The following is a 16,199-nucleotide window of genomic DNA, read 5'->3' on the forward strand; positions in this document are numbered from 1 at the left end:
CAATTATATGTTTTATTCATTTAAATAGGTAGTGAGCATTTGTTACATTTTTACCACTAGCCAAATATGGGGCATAAATCACATATGTTAGACCATATCAATTAACACATGTAAAATTTCTCTTGTGCACTGTAGAAATTTGGTGAAATATGATGGAAGATGAAAGGTGCTAATTCATCAATAGCGCTGACCTGGGCAGGTGAATGGGACCTTTGGTCATCACAAACGAACAACAAAAAATAACTTGAACATATCATATAACTCAGTGCACTGTGACTTGTAATGTCCTTTTTTTGAAGTGTATTCTTTATTCCAAACTGAATTCATTTCCTGAATGACACTGAAGCCATTTCTCCAAGACACAGAACTGCTGTGTTGAAGAAGTGGTCTGTCTATATTTTAATATTAATCACCTGCTCTTTAGCCTCCTTTGTGCATTTTATCTTTTACAGTTCTAATTTATAGTCACCCATCTTGCCTGTCCTGAGAGAATATCTCTTTAAGCTAAACTATCATGTCTAAGATTTTGCATTGCGTGACACTGTTTGAAAACAAAAAAGGATCTGCCTTGAATCTCATCCAAGAAATTTCTTTATCATGTTTATATGCAATAATGCACTTTTTTCTCTCTCTTTTTCAGATTATATTCCTTAAACAAGTCTTTTTGGTGAAAAGAGGTCACTTACTTTGTTTCTTTCGTAAACAGTAAATATTTAAAGATAAAATTAATATTTCTTCACCAAATCACATGATGAAAATGAGTGTAAATAAAACTCTTAGGAATAATGACAGCCAGCTGGGATCCCAGGAGCTTCATGGGGCCATTGCGTAGCTTGGAGTGTTTTGTTTCTATACTTTCCCACAGCTGTCCATTACCCTGAGCTAATCCTTGTCTCTGACAAGTGCAAAAAATGATAGGTCCCCAGAGCTGTCTCAGTGCAGGAGATAGTAAATCCTACAGCAGACCAAATCATAATTATAAATTATAAATCACTGTGCACAATGACCCCATATTAGTGAATTGCTCAGCAAATGTCAAAAATTGTCAATGGGACCTGTGGGTTTTGTTGTGATGTATCCTGGGTGATACGAGTCTAAGTTCCTGACTCTCTGGCTCAGGAGGGCAGTTGTGTGAAGCACCTATAGCAAATTTCCAGGCGAGACCACTGTGGGTTTTTCTCAGCCAGCATTTGTGCAGAATTATTCTGTTTCCCAATGGAAAAAAATTAAAAATTTCATGAGAAAATACCTTTGGGCAGAGTTTTTTTTGCCCTGTGTTTTAGACAAGAAATTTGTCAATACATTCATTGTAGTTTTATTCTTCCAGTTTGATAGGTTTCTGTGTAATGATTTCCTTTCAGATAACAGACTTTTTTTTACCCTTTACAATTCCTTAAATTTTATAGAGAATCACAGTCCTCAGATATGAACTGGCATGAAGAATTTCTAATGTAAGGTTTCATTTGTACAACCCCTTAAATATGTGCTTAGTGTATCCATTTACCTGGGGAGACTACTTCTGTGCATAAAGCTCTGAAACTTCTGATCAGTTTTTGAAACCCAGCCTCAGCTAAGTGCATTTTCATAAGCAAGGGCTTAAGTGTTAATCCCTGTAAGTGCTGATCAGAAAGATGAAGGTTTCAAAAAAGATCCCTGAACTTGTTCATTTTCATGTTTTAAAGGAGGATGGATATTGTGCCCTTTATTCATAGAAAGCTGTACTTCACATCATTAATAGTACAGTGGTTTCATTAGGATTATCTGGGAAAGGTACTACTCGTTATGGGGAGGACTTTCACAACTAGGCCAAAAGCAGATAGAAAGGAGGAATGAAGATTAAAACATAAATTTGTGCTTTCATATATAAATGGTTGCGAGGTATGTCCTTTGTACTTGCATTGCTGAAGGATTTTCTGTATTATGTGGCTTGGAGGTTTTTGTGTGTTCACATATAGTTTTTGAGAACTTCTGTGGTAAATGGAAAAAGTAAAGGAAGGTATCTTTAGATATTTAGATACCCAGATAGAGAATTCAGTCAGCTCTCCAGTAACTGATTTAACAAAAGAGTCTAATGTTGTGAGATAGTAAACACAGCACTCAATCAAGCATGAATGTAATTTTCCCACAGAAGAATTGCAGTCCCGTTTAGATGTATATCAGGTTCAAACCTGGAAGTGGCTTCTAATAAGAGGCAGTTGTATGGAAATGTTACGTTATCTTCCAAGATCAGTATGTTGGATGAAGTAATCACAATAATGCTGCTTATGCATATTATACTAAAAAACACAAAATATTTTGTCATCTGTTAAAAATTTCCTGTGATTTTATTTCTATATAAATATATGGCAATAGACTATAACCACACTTAAAAGTATTTTTTCAAATTCTTTTTCTCATTAGAAAACTAAAAAAAAAAACTGCTAAGAAATGGGATATCTATTAATACATTATGCTTTTTATTATTTGTCTCCTGAAACATGAAAAGATGTTCAAGCTTTAACATCTTGCATGGCATGTTTTTGTGGAGGAAAGTCATGATAGACAGACTATGTGAGGTTACTGTAGTATCAGTCTTTCAAACAGTGCCCAGTTTCATTTCAAACAGTAAGGTAACTGTCCAGTTTCTATGCTGTCTAGATTCAGGCTGCGAGTATCTCATCTCTTTTATAACCTACAACCAAAAGGATTTGTGGGAAGCTTCATAAAGCTACCCGTGCTTCCAGTTTGTGAGTGATACTGAACACAGTGGATTTACGCTTCCAGGTGCTCCCTGCCCTCTTGATTCCTCGCACATGCTGTTTCCAATGTGCAGTCTTAGATATCTCACCAGGCTGGTCCAAAGAGTGTTATAGCATGGCCTACTTTTTTAATAGACCATTTCAGCTCATCATATAATGAGGGTACTCTGAAGTTCATATTTAAACAGTTAATATTTAAATAACCAATTGTTATATCTTTTGTGGGAAATACATTCCAACGCCACTGTCAGTTTTTCCTTACATATTTCCAAGATATTTTCTCTTAAATGTTCTCCCAGCTTTATTTATTACTGTCATGAATTACTCTTGTCCCCATACTTTCTTTCCACAGTCTCCTTATGAAATATATCAACCATATGTCTATGCTCCATGCTGCCTTCTGGCAGCTGTGGACAGCAACAAAAACAGCTGAGCTCAAAGAACCACATTTTGTTTTTCATAAAATCTTTATTTTATTGCAACATTTTGGAAGCAGAAGCCTAAAGTGCAGACTCTGAATATCAGAGGTACAGGTAGGTGTCCCTTTATTTTTTAAGATATCTGTCTGAATCTCATATTTAAGCTTGGAGTCAGCAGACTGACACATTTTTCTATGACTCTATAAGACAACATGTACCATCTCTCTCTTGTTTTCTGTCTCCAAAATTTTGCTGCAGGACTCAGTCCATAGAGAACAGGTCTTGCAAACATACTTTATCATGCTAGTGCTTTTATATATTTGAGGTGTCATATGGCACAAGTTTTCTTAGAGACATGTCTCTCTTATCAAGTATTCAAACTTACCATACTGAACTCTATACTTCCTTTGTAGCACTACTTATTTTGTCATAATTGATAATAAGTAATTGTGATAATAAATAATTTTTGGCGTTGCATTAAGACCAATTTCACTTGCTCCTTCTATTAAAAGCAGTATAGTCTCCGGGGTAGATGGACTAAATCCAGCTGGACTTCTTCTCTTTCTTTAGTGATAGGAGCCTCCCAGTTACCATTTGCCCATAGCTCACTTCTTCCTCAGTCAGCACTGTTCAAGTTACGCAAAAGGAATCAACTCAATTAGCTCAGTTCCCTGAGGCTAGTGGAAACTTTCAAGGGTGGACCCACATTTCCTGCAGACATCCTTGGAAAGGGTTTTAGAGCCATCGTTTTAGAGAATTTGTGAGCTGCTCCTTATGTAGGCATTACAGTTGTTTCTGGAATTTATGAACAGACAATGGATTAACGTTCTGCCTGTTTTAATCTGTAAAATTCTGACTTTGTATCTGGATGAAGTTGCTGGTGGTATCTTCCCATTGATACTGGTTAGCATGTACATCATCAGATTATTGTCTTTGAATCACAACAGCCTGCAGATCCTATTGCTTTGACATCTAGGAAAATTGATCTTGCTTTAACTCAGCAAATAAAGGGCTGAACTTGGGTAAATTCCTTTCCAGTGCTCACCACCAATGCCTTGGACAGGGCTGAAGTGATGCATGCGAAATGCGTTTGGGTGACTTGGCTCAAAAACGCCTTTAGCTATTTGAATCCTCTGTTCCTTCTCTAAATACTCATGCATAACTTGCAGAATCTTGTTCCTCCATTTTCCTCCATTTCCAAATGGAAGTCCTCCTCCATTGCGAAAACATGGAGATAGCAGAGTTGTTCATTTTTTTTTCATTGCTAGCCAGCATGGTACCTCCCTCTGCCTGCTATCTTTTGCTAGCCAGTAACACCCAGGCGACTCAAAAGCCATTTATAGTATAAGATCTACTGTAGCTTTGAACCACTCTGTGTGATCTAATTGCTCAGGAGTCACTCCTTTCTATTGCTAGCTTAACTTCTGTTTCTCCAGTATGGGCAAACAGACTGCAATTTTTTCACCCCTCCAAGTCAGTTGTTAATGATTGCTAACTGGAAAGAACCATGAAAAAGTATAGACTTGGGTACTTCATCTTTTAGAAGGTACATCTAGTTCTAAATCCAAAAAGGCACAATACTACTAAAAACATATCTAATTTGTTTATGGCTGAAGACTTGTTCTTACTTGACTATATTCGTTTTATCAAAAAGACCAATGAACAGAAGCATCCCCAAATTTCCTATCTATCTCTAGAGACTTTTTGGAAAATTATAATCTTTTGTTTTGATTTCATGTACCATAAAAATCATTTCAAAGTAATAATTTGTAGTTATTGGAATCACTCTACAAATCAGTAATATACTTTATAAATGCTTTTGTTCTTCGTTGAAGAGTTCTTAGACACAGATTTAGTTATATATTGTCAAAGAACATATCAGAACTAAAAACTACCTGTTTAAACACATTTCTCTTCAAAGACTGGGATTCATCAAATCATTATAAGCTGCATATTCGTTCTAGTGTGCTATGTTTTCAAACTAATGACAATAATTGACATAGGTTTTGGTGTCTGAACTTCAATTATACAGTTCCTGGAAATACACAGAAATATAGCTGTGCTTTAAAAGGTGTTCAATGCTTCACATATTTCCTTCATTGCTTCTTATTTAGTACTTTTACCTAAATTAATCATTAATTCTTACTCAGCCAAACTTCTTGTCACAGGAACTCAAGAACACAGGAAAACATGTCTTAACTATTTCAAACATAAAGCTGTATGATTAAAAATAACCAGTTTGCTTCTCCAGGCAGGCCTAAAGCTGTGTGATTCCTCTGATGTCACTTGAATTTCTGTTCTCAGCAGTACAAGTAATTCATAATAAAGGAACATAGCCCCAGCCCGAGAAAGATATGCTGTTTTTAGTCAAGTTTATGCCAGACTAACATCTGGCCAAATATCAAACACTAAAATCATCATATGTTTGATTATTATGATGATGTATAAAAATTATTTGCCAATATTTGACATTTTATTTTTTAAACCATCAGGATCAAGCACTACCTTTAAGATAATTGCACAAGTGGTAAAATATATACCTAGGTTCAAGAAATTCATCATCAGGTCTATTAAGAACTTTGCTTCTGGATATATTGCTTCCTTTGTAAAAGAAGATATTTCTCTTTTTATCCTGTTTTTGAAGAAATTTATTATTGCGTTGTCTGCCTACATCTACGTCTGTCCATCCAGTTAATGGCTAGTCATCTTCTAAGAACTTTTGACCATTTGGTGAATTTCTACCAAATTTCACAGAAATAGATGTGTCAGTGATACAGCTTTGCTAAAATCTTTGCAAAAGCCAGCACAGAGAGACCTAAAATAATGTTCATAGCAAGGAATAATCTGTGATGCAGGTTCATCAGCTGTCTAATCATTTAGGATTAACGACTACTCAATGAGCCCATGTGTGTTAGAAAGTCCATCTGGGAGTGCATCATTCAGAACCAGGTATAGTACATGTTGCCTCTTGTCCAAACAGTAACTAGGAGACACGGGAAAAAGCTGAAGATGCTGTGGGTCTGTTCAGGAATATACTTGTGACGGAAGAGGAAAGGGTGGTATTGTAAGAAAGTTTAAGGGAAGGCATGGGAGTATGCTTGTGGAGCACTGTGTGAGATAGAGGAGCTGAAGCTCTCATAATAAGCAGATACACGAGAAGGGACAAAAATCCTCAGGGAAATCAGGATTCATTTCTGCTCAGCAGAACAAGTTACTTTTCCCTGACATTTTTCTCCACAGTAACTCTAGCTGACTAACCTGGTCACAGCTTTCTCTATAAATAGCTCTTCTTTATAAATTGAGATCTCTACTTCCCCATAAGCAAAGGATTTTCCCTAAGGTCTTCAGAGAAGGTAATGGTGTAGAAATGCCGTATGTGTACAAGCATTAAACATCTAGATTTCATTGCTACATTTTCTGAGATGACACTTCAGCTGGCTAGCCTGGCAGACAGTTAACAGCATGTCTGGAAGTCCCCTTCCTCTCCACCCCTTCCCCATAGCCTGTCACCAGTTTCAACCAAAACTGGCAGAGGATTAGGAAGCTCAGGGATAGGCAGGTCATAGATGTCATGAAAATCATCACCTAGGAAAGAGACACATTAGTATCCCTGAGGGAGAACAAGTTCTGTTACGAATTCAGATATGTCAGATACGTAGAGAAAGCACATATAAGAAAACCTCAGCAATCAGGACTTGCAAGTCATAGAACTTTTTGCTTACCCCTACATTTATTACTTGTGGGATAACTGATATACCACATGTGCATGGCTCTGTCAGAAGTACATGCTTCTCTCACGCAATGTGATGAGTACCTTCAGCTGCTGTTGAAACACCATCCAAGTCCTTTAAAAAATCGATCATTTGGTCCATATATATTCATTGTTATGGTTCAGCATCCTTGGTAACCAAATCTGGCAGTTTTCAGCAGGTTTTGGGTTACAATATGTCTGTGTTTGCTAGCTTAAAGATACAGCACAATACCTTGTAAGAGCACAAGTATATTATAATAGATAATAGTAGTGCAATTAAATGATTTATTGTATTTGGTCTTCTGCCTGTGCTAGGTTGTACAGTCCACTAAGTCATAGCAATTGCTTACAGAGAAATATTATTTTGCTTTTATTTTTACTTTTTTATGTTATTTGCATTTACTTCCATTCTCTCTAATCATTTCCATATGTTATTTCATACCAGTAAATTCCTTCCTTGTTTTGGAATTTATTTTTCACTCTTAAAATATTTATAAATAATGTTTCCCCCCTGCCCTTGGGTTTATATTCTCTTCTCAGAGAAAGAAATGCCAAAAATCACCCTACTTCAGTGGAACATATTAGCTCGAGATCTGAGTTTAACAACTGGTTCTTATGTCTCCACTCTCACCTCTGGATAATGCCAAACTCCGATTAGTTTTTGCACACTTTTCTTTTATGGCTTCCACCTGAGCCTTCTCTAATCTATTGGCACTGTTCCTAAAAAATCCCAACTCTATCAAGTAAGGGAGTAAAACTGATTTCTACACATTAGTAGGTGTAGGTAGAGTGAGATACCAAGTTTGGAATTTGAAGAGGAACAAGTTCAGAAATAAAATGCCTCTCACCCAAAGCAGCATCCCATCACCATTAGTTTTAAAGTCAATACGTATTTTTTTAAAGTTCAGGTTCATCTTTCACAAGAACTGATTCAAGAAGCCTAAGGCTGTACCACAGGAGACTAGTTCAAGGACCACAGTGATATCTTCTAGTATATAGTCTTTGCATGATAATATAAATGTATTAACAGTTCATGTAATCCATCAAACTTTAATAACTTAAGAACATAAGAAATGCCCTACTGGGTCAGACTGGTAATCCATGTGCTTCCTTTCTGACAGTAACAAGGAGAAAGCTACACAGGGAGAGCACAAGGGCTTGGCCACTTTCTGTGGTCCATTCCCCAGAATTCCCCAGAATCGTGTATCCTTTTCAGAGTGATATGATTTCTCTGCCATGGCTTCTGCTTCATAAAGCTCTGCTGTTTGCTCCATCATTCTCCATAGGTTAAAAGCTTCATCTTTAGTGGGTTTTTTTCCTATTATTTCACTGTAAAGTTAAAAAGATTTTCCAGGTATTTTTAGGTAGCTTAATGAAGTTTAAAACTTGATACCTTGTCTGTTTCTTTCATAGTACATAAGCATTCTTATCATCACATTACATCTGGACATTCCCAGATTTTTCTAACTTTCAATTTCTCTTCTGCCATGTTACTGTTTCTCCTGTTGAGCACATTTAAAAACAATCTTGCTATATGTTAAAATGTTCTAAATATTACAAACATATTATTGATTCAAAAAGGAAAAGATTCTTAATGACACTAGAACAGCAGCTAGTGGCAAAGAATATGAACATATGTTCATTCAGAAGAGAAAAATGAGGTACTATGACCATATTCTGCATTTTTTACTAAATTTAGTTTAGATTTCTGTGAACATGATCACTCTACCAAGTGAATTTAGAGTATTGATAGATAAAAAAGATAAAATATAAAGGCAAAAATAAGCTAAAGGAGCTGGCAGTTTCTTAGAAGAAAAAGGAAATGAAAGAACACAAGCGCAAACTATGCCTGTGCTTAGAAAAACAGAAAATGCAGTAAGACATCAACCTGACCTCCATATAAGTTCTGCACTGACCTTTAACACAAGCCAGAAACATTCAGAGAGTAGAAACAAGATGAAATTGCTAACAGCAAGTATTAAAAATTGATTCAACCATGCAAAGCCAATTTCAGAAAAGGCAAGTCACAAAATGAAATGGAATTAAAATAACAGGATGTCATTCTGTAAATTCATAAACACCAGGTAGAGCAATGGAAGTGCTCGTATAATCTCACGGAGAGAGAAAAAGACCCCCCCAAGCTGATGTTTTTGGTGATCTTTTTCAATAACGCTCAAAGTCAAACCAATTGCTAACAAAATTAACTGCAGTCATGAAGAGGGAAGGTCCTTCTCTAGACTAGGGCTAAAAATGTTTTGACAATTTGATGTTTTCAGATTGATTGGACCTGATGTATTTTATTCTAACAGATTAAATAAAATGTCTGACATAATATCAGAAACAATAGAGATTTCTCTTGAAGAATTTTTCAAGAAGGATAAAGTACCATAGTACTGCATGAAGTGTCTTTAAAAAGGGGAGAAAACAGGAAATGGGAAATTTTAGAATTTTAGAGTTGTTTTAACTTTAACCCTGGAAGAGTTTTGGAGAAAAAAATGTTTTAGCACCAACTAAATAACAGAGAGATCTGTAACTGAGAGCATGTTCAGCTACAAGTCATGTTAAAATACTACATTTTCCTTCCAAGTAACAGGCTTTCTGGATACAAGAAGAGGGACACATAAAAAAATAAAATAATAATTTTCACTAGTTTTTTGTAAACTCTCGAAGCATTCTTAAAATACTTTTACCATGTTACATATATAATGTACAAAAAAAGGCAGGATGGTGTGGTTTATAAGAAAATTTTTTACTGACACTCATTTGAAATAATCTGCAAAGGATCAGTCTCGACTTACAATTTTGCTTCCATGATTAGGTGCAATGTGAGCAGCTTGTGGAGCGTTTGAAAATACGTCATTTTTGTCAAAAGCTAGTCATAGCATACACCTATTGGGTCATAGACATCTCTAGCACAAGCCAAATATTTTTATCCTAAAGCAAATGCTCATCCAAACGTTATGTTTATCCAAATATCTACTAGTTTATGGAAGCAGGTTATAAATTTCACCAAGTATTATATTTCCTACAAGATTTCTGGCACTTTTACTTCTGATTTTAGATGGGAAAAAGCTAAATAAAGCACCTCATGGTAGTCCAGTATTTTCTCTTTTGGCACCCAAGCAAAATTCAGAAGTGAAGAAGAAAAATTCTAGCCTCAAAAACCCTAAAGAATGTTCAGTTTAAGTTTGCCACTGGAAAGGGACAATGACCCCCTGGCATTTTGCTAGCATTTTGGCCCAGATGCTGGTGGTCATGAATAGCAATGAAATGTGTTCCGTGTTAAAAGAGGAAATATTTTCCCATAAAGAGAGGTCAGTTTGGCATTTCTTGTGGACATTTCTGTCATACAAGGCTCTCTCTTTTTTTTCCCCCTTTCAAAGGAGGTTACTTTATTAGAGATTAACTCAAATTATGGTGTCCTCTGCTTATACAAATTCTTCTAATTCTCTCAGGAACTGGCTGAAGCCCAGACAGCATCATTTTGTGGCCCAGGAGATTGGTGTTATTTCAGTGATGCTATCTATACAGCAGTTACTCCAGAGTTTAGCAATTCACCATTGACACAGATGTGGCCAAGCGAAGCTCAAGCAAATTATTATGCAAACAGTATCACTGTTCCATTTAGCTCTAAGAAAAGATTTATAGCTTCGCATAATCCAATATATCTTTCAAAAAGCCTGGAGTTTCTCATATACAAGGAAAAGATTTCTGTTGCAGTAGTTATAAAGTCAGATGAGACTAGGTGAATGAAAAGGCAAGTAAAAGTCAAATGAAGGAACACTTTAGCATTAGCCTCCCTCCAACCATCAGTCCTTAGTTCCTTTCTCCCACTGGGCTATGTAACTTTTGAGGTACCCTTTGCAAAGGCTGGACTAGCAACGTCTTTCAGTGGGCCCAATTTGCTGGTCCAGGGCACACACCAGCAACCCTGCATCTGGCTCAAAACACAGACTAGGTGTTAGGGCTCTCACAGGGCAAACAGGAAACCAGTTTGAGCCCTCCTGATCCCAAAAAGCTGTGAACACGGAGCTGCTCCTTCCCCTGGTGGGTGGCAGCATCATAACTTCTAATTCCAGAGCCAGAAGCTGAAATTTTAGGCATTGCAGCATTATATACTCCTAATTCATACTGTCGTGGAAACTGAAAGCTGGAAAGCAAAGAAATATATGTATAAATTTTATTTTGAACTTCCTTGCTACTAGTGTTGGCATTTCCTAGTGAATGTTTTGAGGGTTATGAAGGAAAGAGACACCCTGTCCTTCTTCCTCTTAGCACTGCATGGGCAGCCCCTTCTGAAATCGAGCTTTGACTAAGGGCAGACACTGCTTCTGATGAAAGGCCAAGAATCAGCGTTTTTATTAGTGCTAGTCTTTTCATTTTCCTCATACTGTTCCCTGACAACCCAAAATATATATCCTTAGCATAGTTTTTACCAGCTTCAAGAGAGATAAGTGGGAAGATGTATATGGGGAGCTAAAGGAAGACAGCAATAAGAAAGGCATAAAAAGGTAGCACTAGGTGAGGCACTCGTGGATAGAAAGGGACTGAGCAATGCAAGTCCAACACTGACAAAATCTAAGGGGAATATACAATGAGGAGTATGTTATAACGTGAGTAGGACTGTAGAGATTAGAGGAAGAGGCTTCACAATCTAATATACCCCTCATAGGGGCTGTTGAAGATTACTGTCCTTGTGTTCTGGGAGCATTTTCTGACACACACACACACAGGTCCTCTATAGCTACGCAGAGACATGTAGTGGTGGCTGACTCTGTAGAGATGGGGAAAGAGCCCCCAGCTCTCCTTGAAGGGTCACAGCAGGTTTCAAACACAGCACAGTTTAAGAGACACTCTGAAGCTTAGGGCTTCCCATGTGTTCCTTCCCATCTGTAGCTGAAATAACCCCCCTGTGAATTTCAGTCTCTGAGTAAATGGCTATTACGATTATTACTGCTATTTCATTTCTGTGTTCTTCCCTATCCATCACATGTACTAGAACAGCTTTTAACAAAAGCGACTTTGAATTACATTATATGAAACCAAATGTGGCCACTAAGCTTGGACTACAAGTAAGTAAGGGTTGCGTTTGATAACAGATGTTAAGGCTATGGCTAAGGCATTACGGCTGTCTAATGGAGCAGTACCAGCCAGCCTAACAAATTCTGTTTTACACAGTTGAATTCTGCAAGAATGAGACGGTGGGAAGACGAACCTTAAAAATCCAGACCCTAGGAGGATATATGGAGTTGGAGAACCACGTTGGTTCGTTTTAAGACTACTGTGTTTATTTTAGGCTATGCTGGGTTTGTAAGGAGATACCTAAGCTCTGAATTTCTGGATACAGCTGCTACATAATATCCTTCAGATTAAAACAAACTGTGTTATCAAACACAGGGCAGAAGTATCCAAGCTCACTGCAGCTGAGCTATGTTTCCACTACATATTGCAGAATTATGGCTGCGTAGTCTGCTGTCTAATCCTTAAAGAAGATGTGAAATTTGCCCCATCAAGCTAAACTTTCTTAGCTGAAATTCTTATGATTATAAAGAAAACACACAGTGCATTGTGGATGCAAAAAAAGAATTTGAGACAAAACTGGCTGTCTTCTAAAGAAGAACCAGAAATCCCAGGAGATCCATTTTAAGTTTCAGGCCAGTAGCTCTTTCTCATGAATTCCATATGGGACTATGTTGGGTTGTAATAAGCTTCATAAGTCATTTGTCCTACTGCTGAATATTCTTAGTGAATCTTGTGATCTTATGTCCCCATGTATTGTGGTCATATCAGATAGTCTGTACATTACTGATTTGACTTTAGAATTTCAAAGGACAAAAATTCATGAAGCTAAAAGTGTGTTCAATAGAGGTGGAAAATATCTTCAGCTGAATAATAAATAAACCAAAGATGTTATTTTACCTTGATTAAATCTAATTATAAACCCATACCAAACTCAGCCAATAATGTTGATTAAAACATGGACAAAAATGTTTATTTCAGCATTTCCAGAACTTTTCTGTTTGTGTTTTGTAATGACATTTCAGAAGAAAAAGTGAAAAAAAATTGATTAAATAAGAGTAGAAAATACCTAAGGCTTTTCTTACCAAATTATTTTTCATGGACCTGAAAATGCTATTTAAAACTTTTCATTTCACTAAGAAAACACAAATAAGGTCCATCTTAGATTGATGCTGAATTTTTGTGCTGAATTTTTCAGCACAGCCCTTCAGCCAGAAGTCTATCATTTGCACAGTGTTAAATTCATTTTCATAGTGCTATGTGAAAAGCCACACAGTTGTACAAACTGATGGATCTGACTGCTGTAATACCTAAGCTTGTACAATAGTTATTGGGGAAAAAATCAAGTCAGGTTATAATGTAACTGTAAGCATAGTTTTAGGATTTCAATCACTCAGTCACTCATCCACCAAGAATTCATTGGTGGTCCCATCATAGTCTAATTAGACACCTCACCTACACAGTCAGTAGATTTCTGGACTTGGAACTCTATAAACACATTTTAAGTACATTGGCACAGCTCAGTCCCAGAGGTTTCAGAGGTCCTTTACAATCTGGCAAAGTTACAAAGTTGGCAAACATAGTGATATTTCATTGTCAATTCGTTAAAGAAGGACATGATCCTTTTTCATTTGAAATGATCTGCAAAAACCTTTAAGAAATGATTAATAAAATAACATGGTTGAAATTTTCCAGAAGCCTTAATAAATCAAGATTTGTAATTCAAAATATATGTCTGCATTCATAAATTAAAATTGCAAGGGCGGATAAATATTCTAACCTTTCATAAAATAATATTTTTACAAACAGTATCACATTCCCCATGTCTTAGTAGAAAGGAAATCAGCTCCTTTCCCATTTAAAGAGAGATAAAAATAGCATGTGCCATTTTCCAAGTACCAAAGAAAGAGAATGAACTAATGGCTCTGTAATGAACATTTGCACTACTGGCATTGTCTGCCAGCCTCTTGTATAACAATAGCAACAGAACGCAGAAGTCTTTATGCTAGATGACTCTCTGCCAATATCACTGAACTCCTGACCAACAACCAGGTTTTAATAAGTTTTCACTTATGGAAAATGAATCCTGAGCAGAATTTACATTCTGAAATCCAAAATTCCCATCCCCTACCTCTCTCCTCGGCTCCTGCTAAGTATTGGAGACGCCTAAACTGCCCGACTAATTTGTGAATTTACAAATAGACAGCTCCCTCAATGTGTGAAATTCTGAATAGGTTAAAGAATGTCTCAGTCTTGGCAAGGTAACTGTCCCACAGCTAAATATGTTTGAGACACAAGAATAACATGTTCCATCTAAATCCTCAGAAGGCCAAATATCTGATAGTATGTGACACATCAGACTGTATTCTGTCCAAAATACCCCAGCAACTGTAGCTTTTACTTAGGAAAAGCATCACCTGCAGGTCATGAGAGGTGATCTTTCCCCTCTAGTCAGCACTGGTGAGACACATCTGGAGTGCTGGGTCCAGTGCTGGGCTCCACAAAGATGGATTTACTGGAGCTAGTACAGCAAAGAACCACAGAGATGACTAATGGACTGCAGCATCTCTCACGCAAGGAGGAGATGAGAAAGATGGGACAGTTCAGCCTGGAGAAGAGAAGGCTTGGGGTGGGGAGTGCAGGGATCAGACAAATGTGTATACATAACTGGTGGGGGGAAGCAGAGCCAGAGCTATCAGGTCAGCAGTGCTCAGCAACAGGGTGAGAGGCAATTGGCATAAACCGAAACACAGGAAATTCCATTTAAACATAAGAACCCCCCCCCTTTTTTTTTATTATTTACTATGAGGGTGAAAAAACACTGGAACAGCTTGCCCAGAGAAGTTGCGGAGTCTCCATACTTCAAGTTATTCAAAACCCTACTGGACATGGTCCTGGGCAAGCTGCTCTAGCTGACCCTGTTTTGAGTAGGGGGGTTGGACTAGACAATCTTCTGGGGTCCACCCCAACCTCAACAATACATGATTCTGTGATACTATGATTTGTTTTAGTATTTCATTACTAATCATCCCTCTGCCTCAATTTTAATTCCACTGTAAGAACATGACTGCTTATTTGATTCTCCCTTATATTCATGGTTGTCCATTTATTCCAATTAAAATGAGGTGTTTTGTACTGCAACTCCCACAAAAGCAAAATATTTGAAATTTCAGCCATCTCAAAATGCAGGTATTCCTTGCAATAATTTAGAGGCAAACTTCTGTTGACAAGTCAAAGAGCAGTTGACACCACCTAATTTTCACAATAGAGTAGTTGATTAAACACAGTTGTCTCGTTCAAAAGAGGACTTGTGACAGAGGGTACCAAATGAAAGACTTCTTTAGTGTGAACTGAATAAATGCAGTGGATGTCATACATTAGGTGAAAGGCTTGCCATTGATTTAAGCGGGCACTGAACAAGACTCTAGTGTGCATCTGTCCTATATGTGCTGGAGATAAAAGCAACTGTCCTTGGGGCCCTACCTGAGCAAGTATTGGGGTGTTTTGATACCAATTACAAACTTCATGGAAATGACTTATTTATCTTGCCTAGCTTCAGCTATCCAAAAGTTAGACACCTTGTGAAAAAAAAATTTTTTGAAATTTTAGTATCAGAGGCAGGACTTCTTGGCTTCTATTCACAGGGTTTCAGTAAGGTAGGAATTACTTCCTCACTAGCTGACAGAGAGGGACAGAGAAACACATATGACCTAATCCAGTTTTCACTGAAGTCAAGGAAAAGTTTCTCAGTTGATTTCAGTGGAGTGTGAATTGAACCTTCTGTCTGGCTTTCATCTCGCCTGAATCTAGACACCTATAGTTAGTCCATGATATCTTTTATGAACAGCCAATCACCTATACTTGGTCACTGGGGCCAGAGGTTGGGTAGATTTGTGTCCCATCCTGTGATCAGGAAGTGTGTCCCCAAAGGGGACCTAGGATTACAGGGACAGACACTTCCCATCTGAAGCTCTTCACTGTGGTCCCTCCTTCTTTGTAAAATCCAAGGCACAGGCACTGCTCTTCCCAGCACGTCATTACCTGCCAGGCACAAGATACCTGGGAGGGCACACTCCTTGTCATGTACCCAGCATGCCAACTCAACCTTCCTGTTCTCATCAAGTACCTTGCTCACATGCACACATCCTATCAGGTGACCCACTGTGAAGGAAGACCTCTCTCGTGTCCTGGGGTCCTGTGCTGAGACTTCATGAAATAAAGAGATATGCATTTAGAGAGAGCTTGGATGTCCTTATCTCTTCTGCGTTGTGC

This window comes from Dromaius novaehollandiae, chromosome 1 (genome assembly GCF_036370855.1).
Source record: "Dromaius novaehollandiae isolate bDroNov1 chromosome 1, bDroNov1.hap1, whole genome shotgun sequence".
Classification (NCBI taxonomy): Eukaryota; Metazoa; Chordata; class Aves; order Casuariiformes; family Dromaiidae; genus Dromaius; species Dromaius novaehollandiae.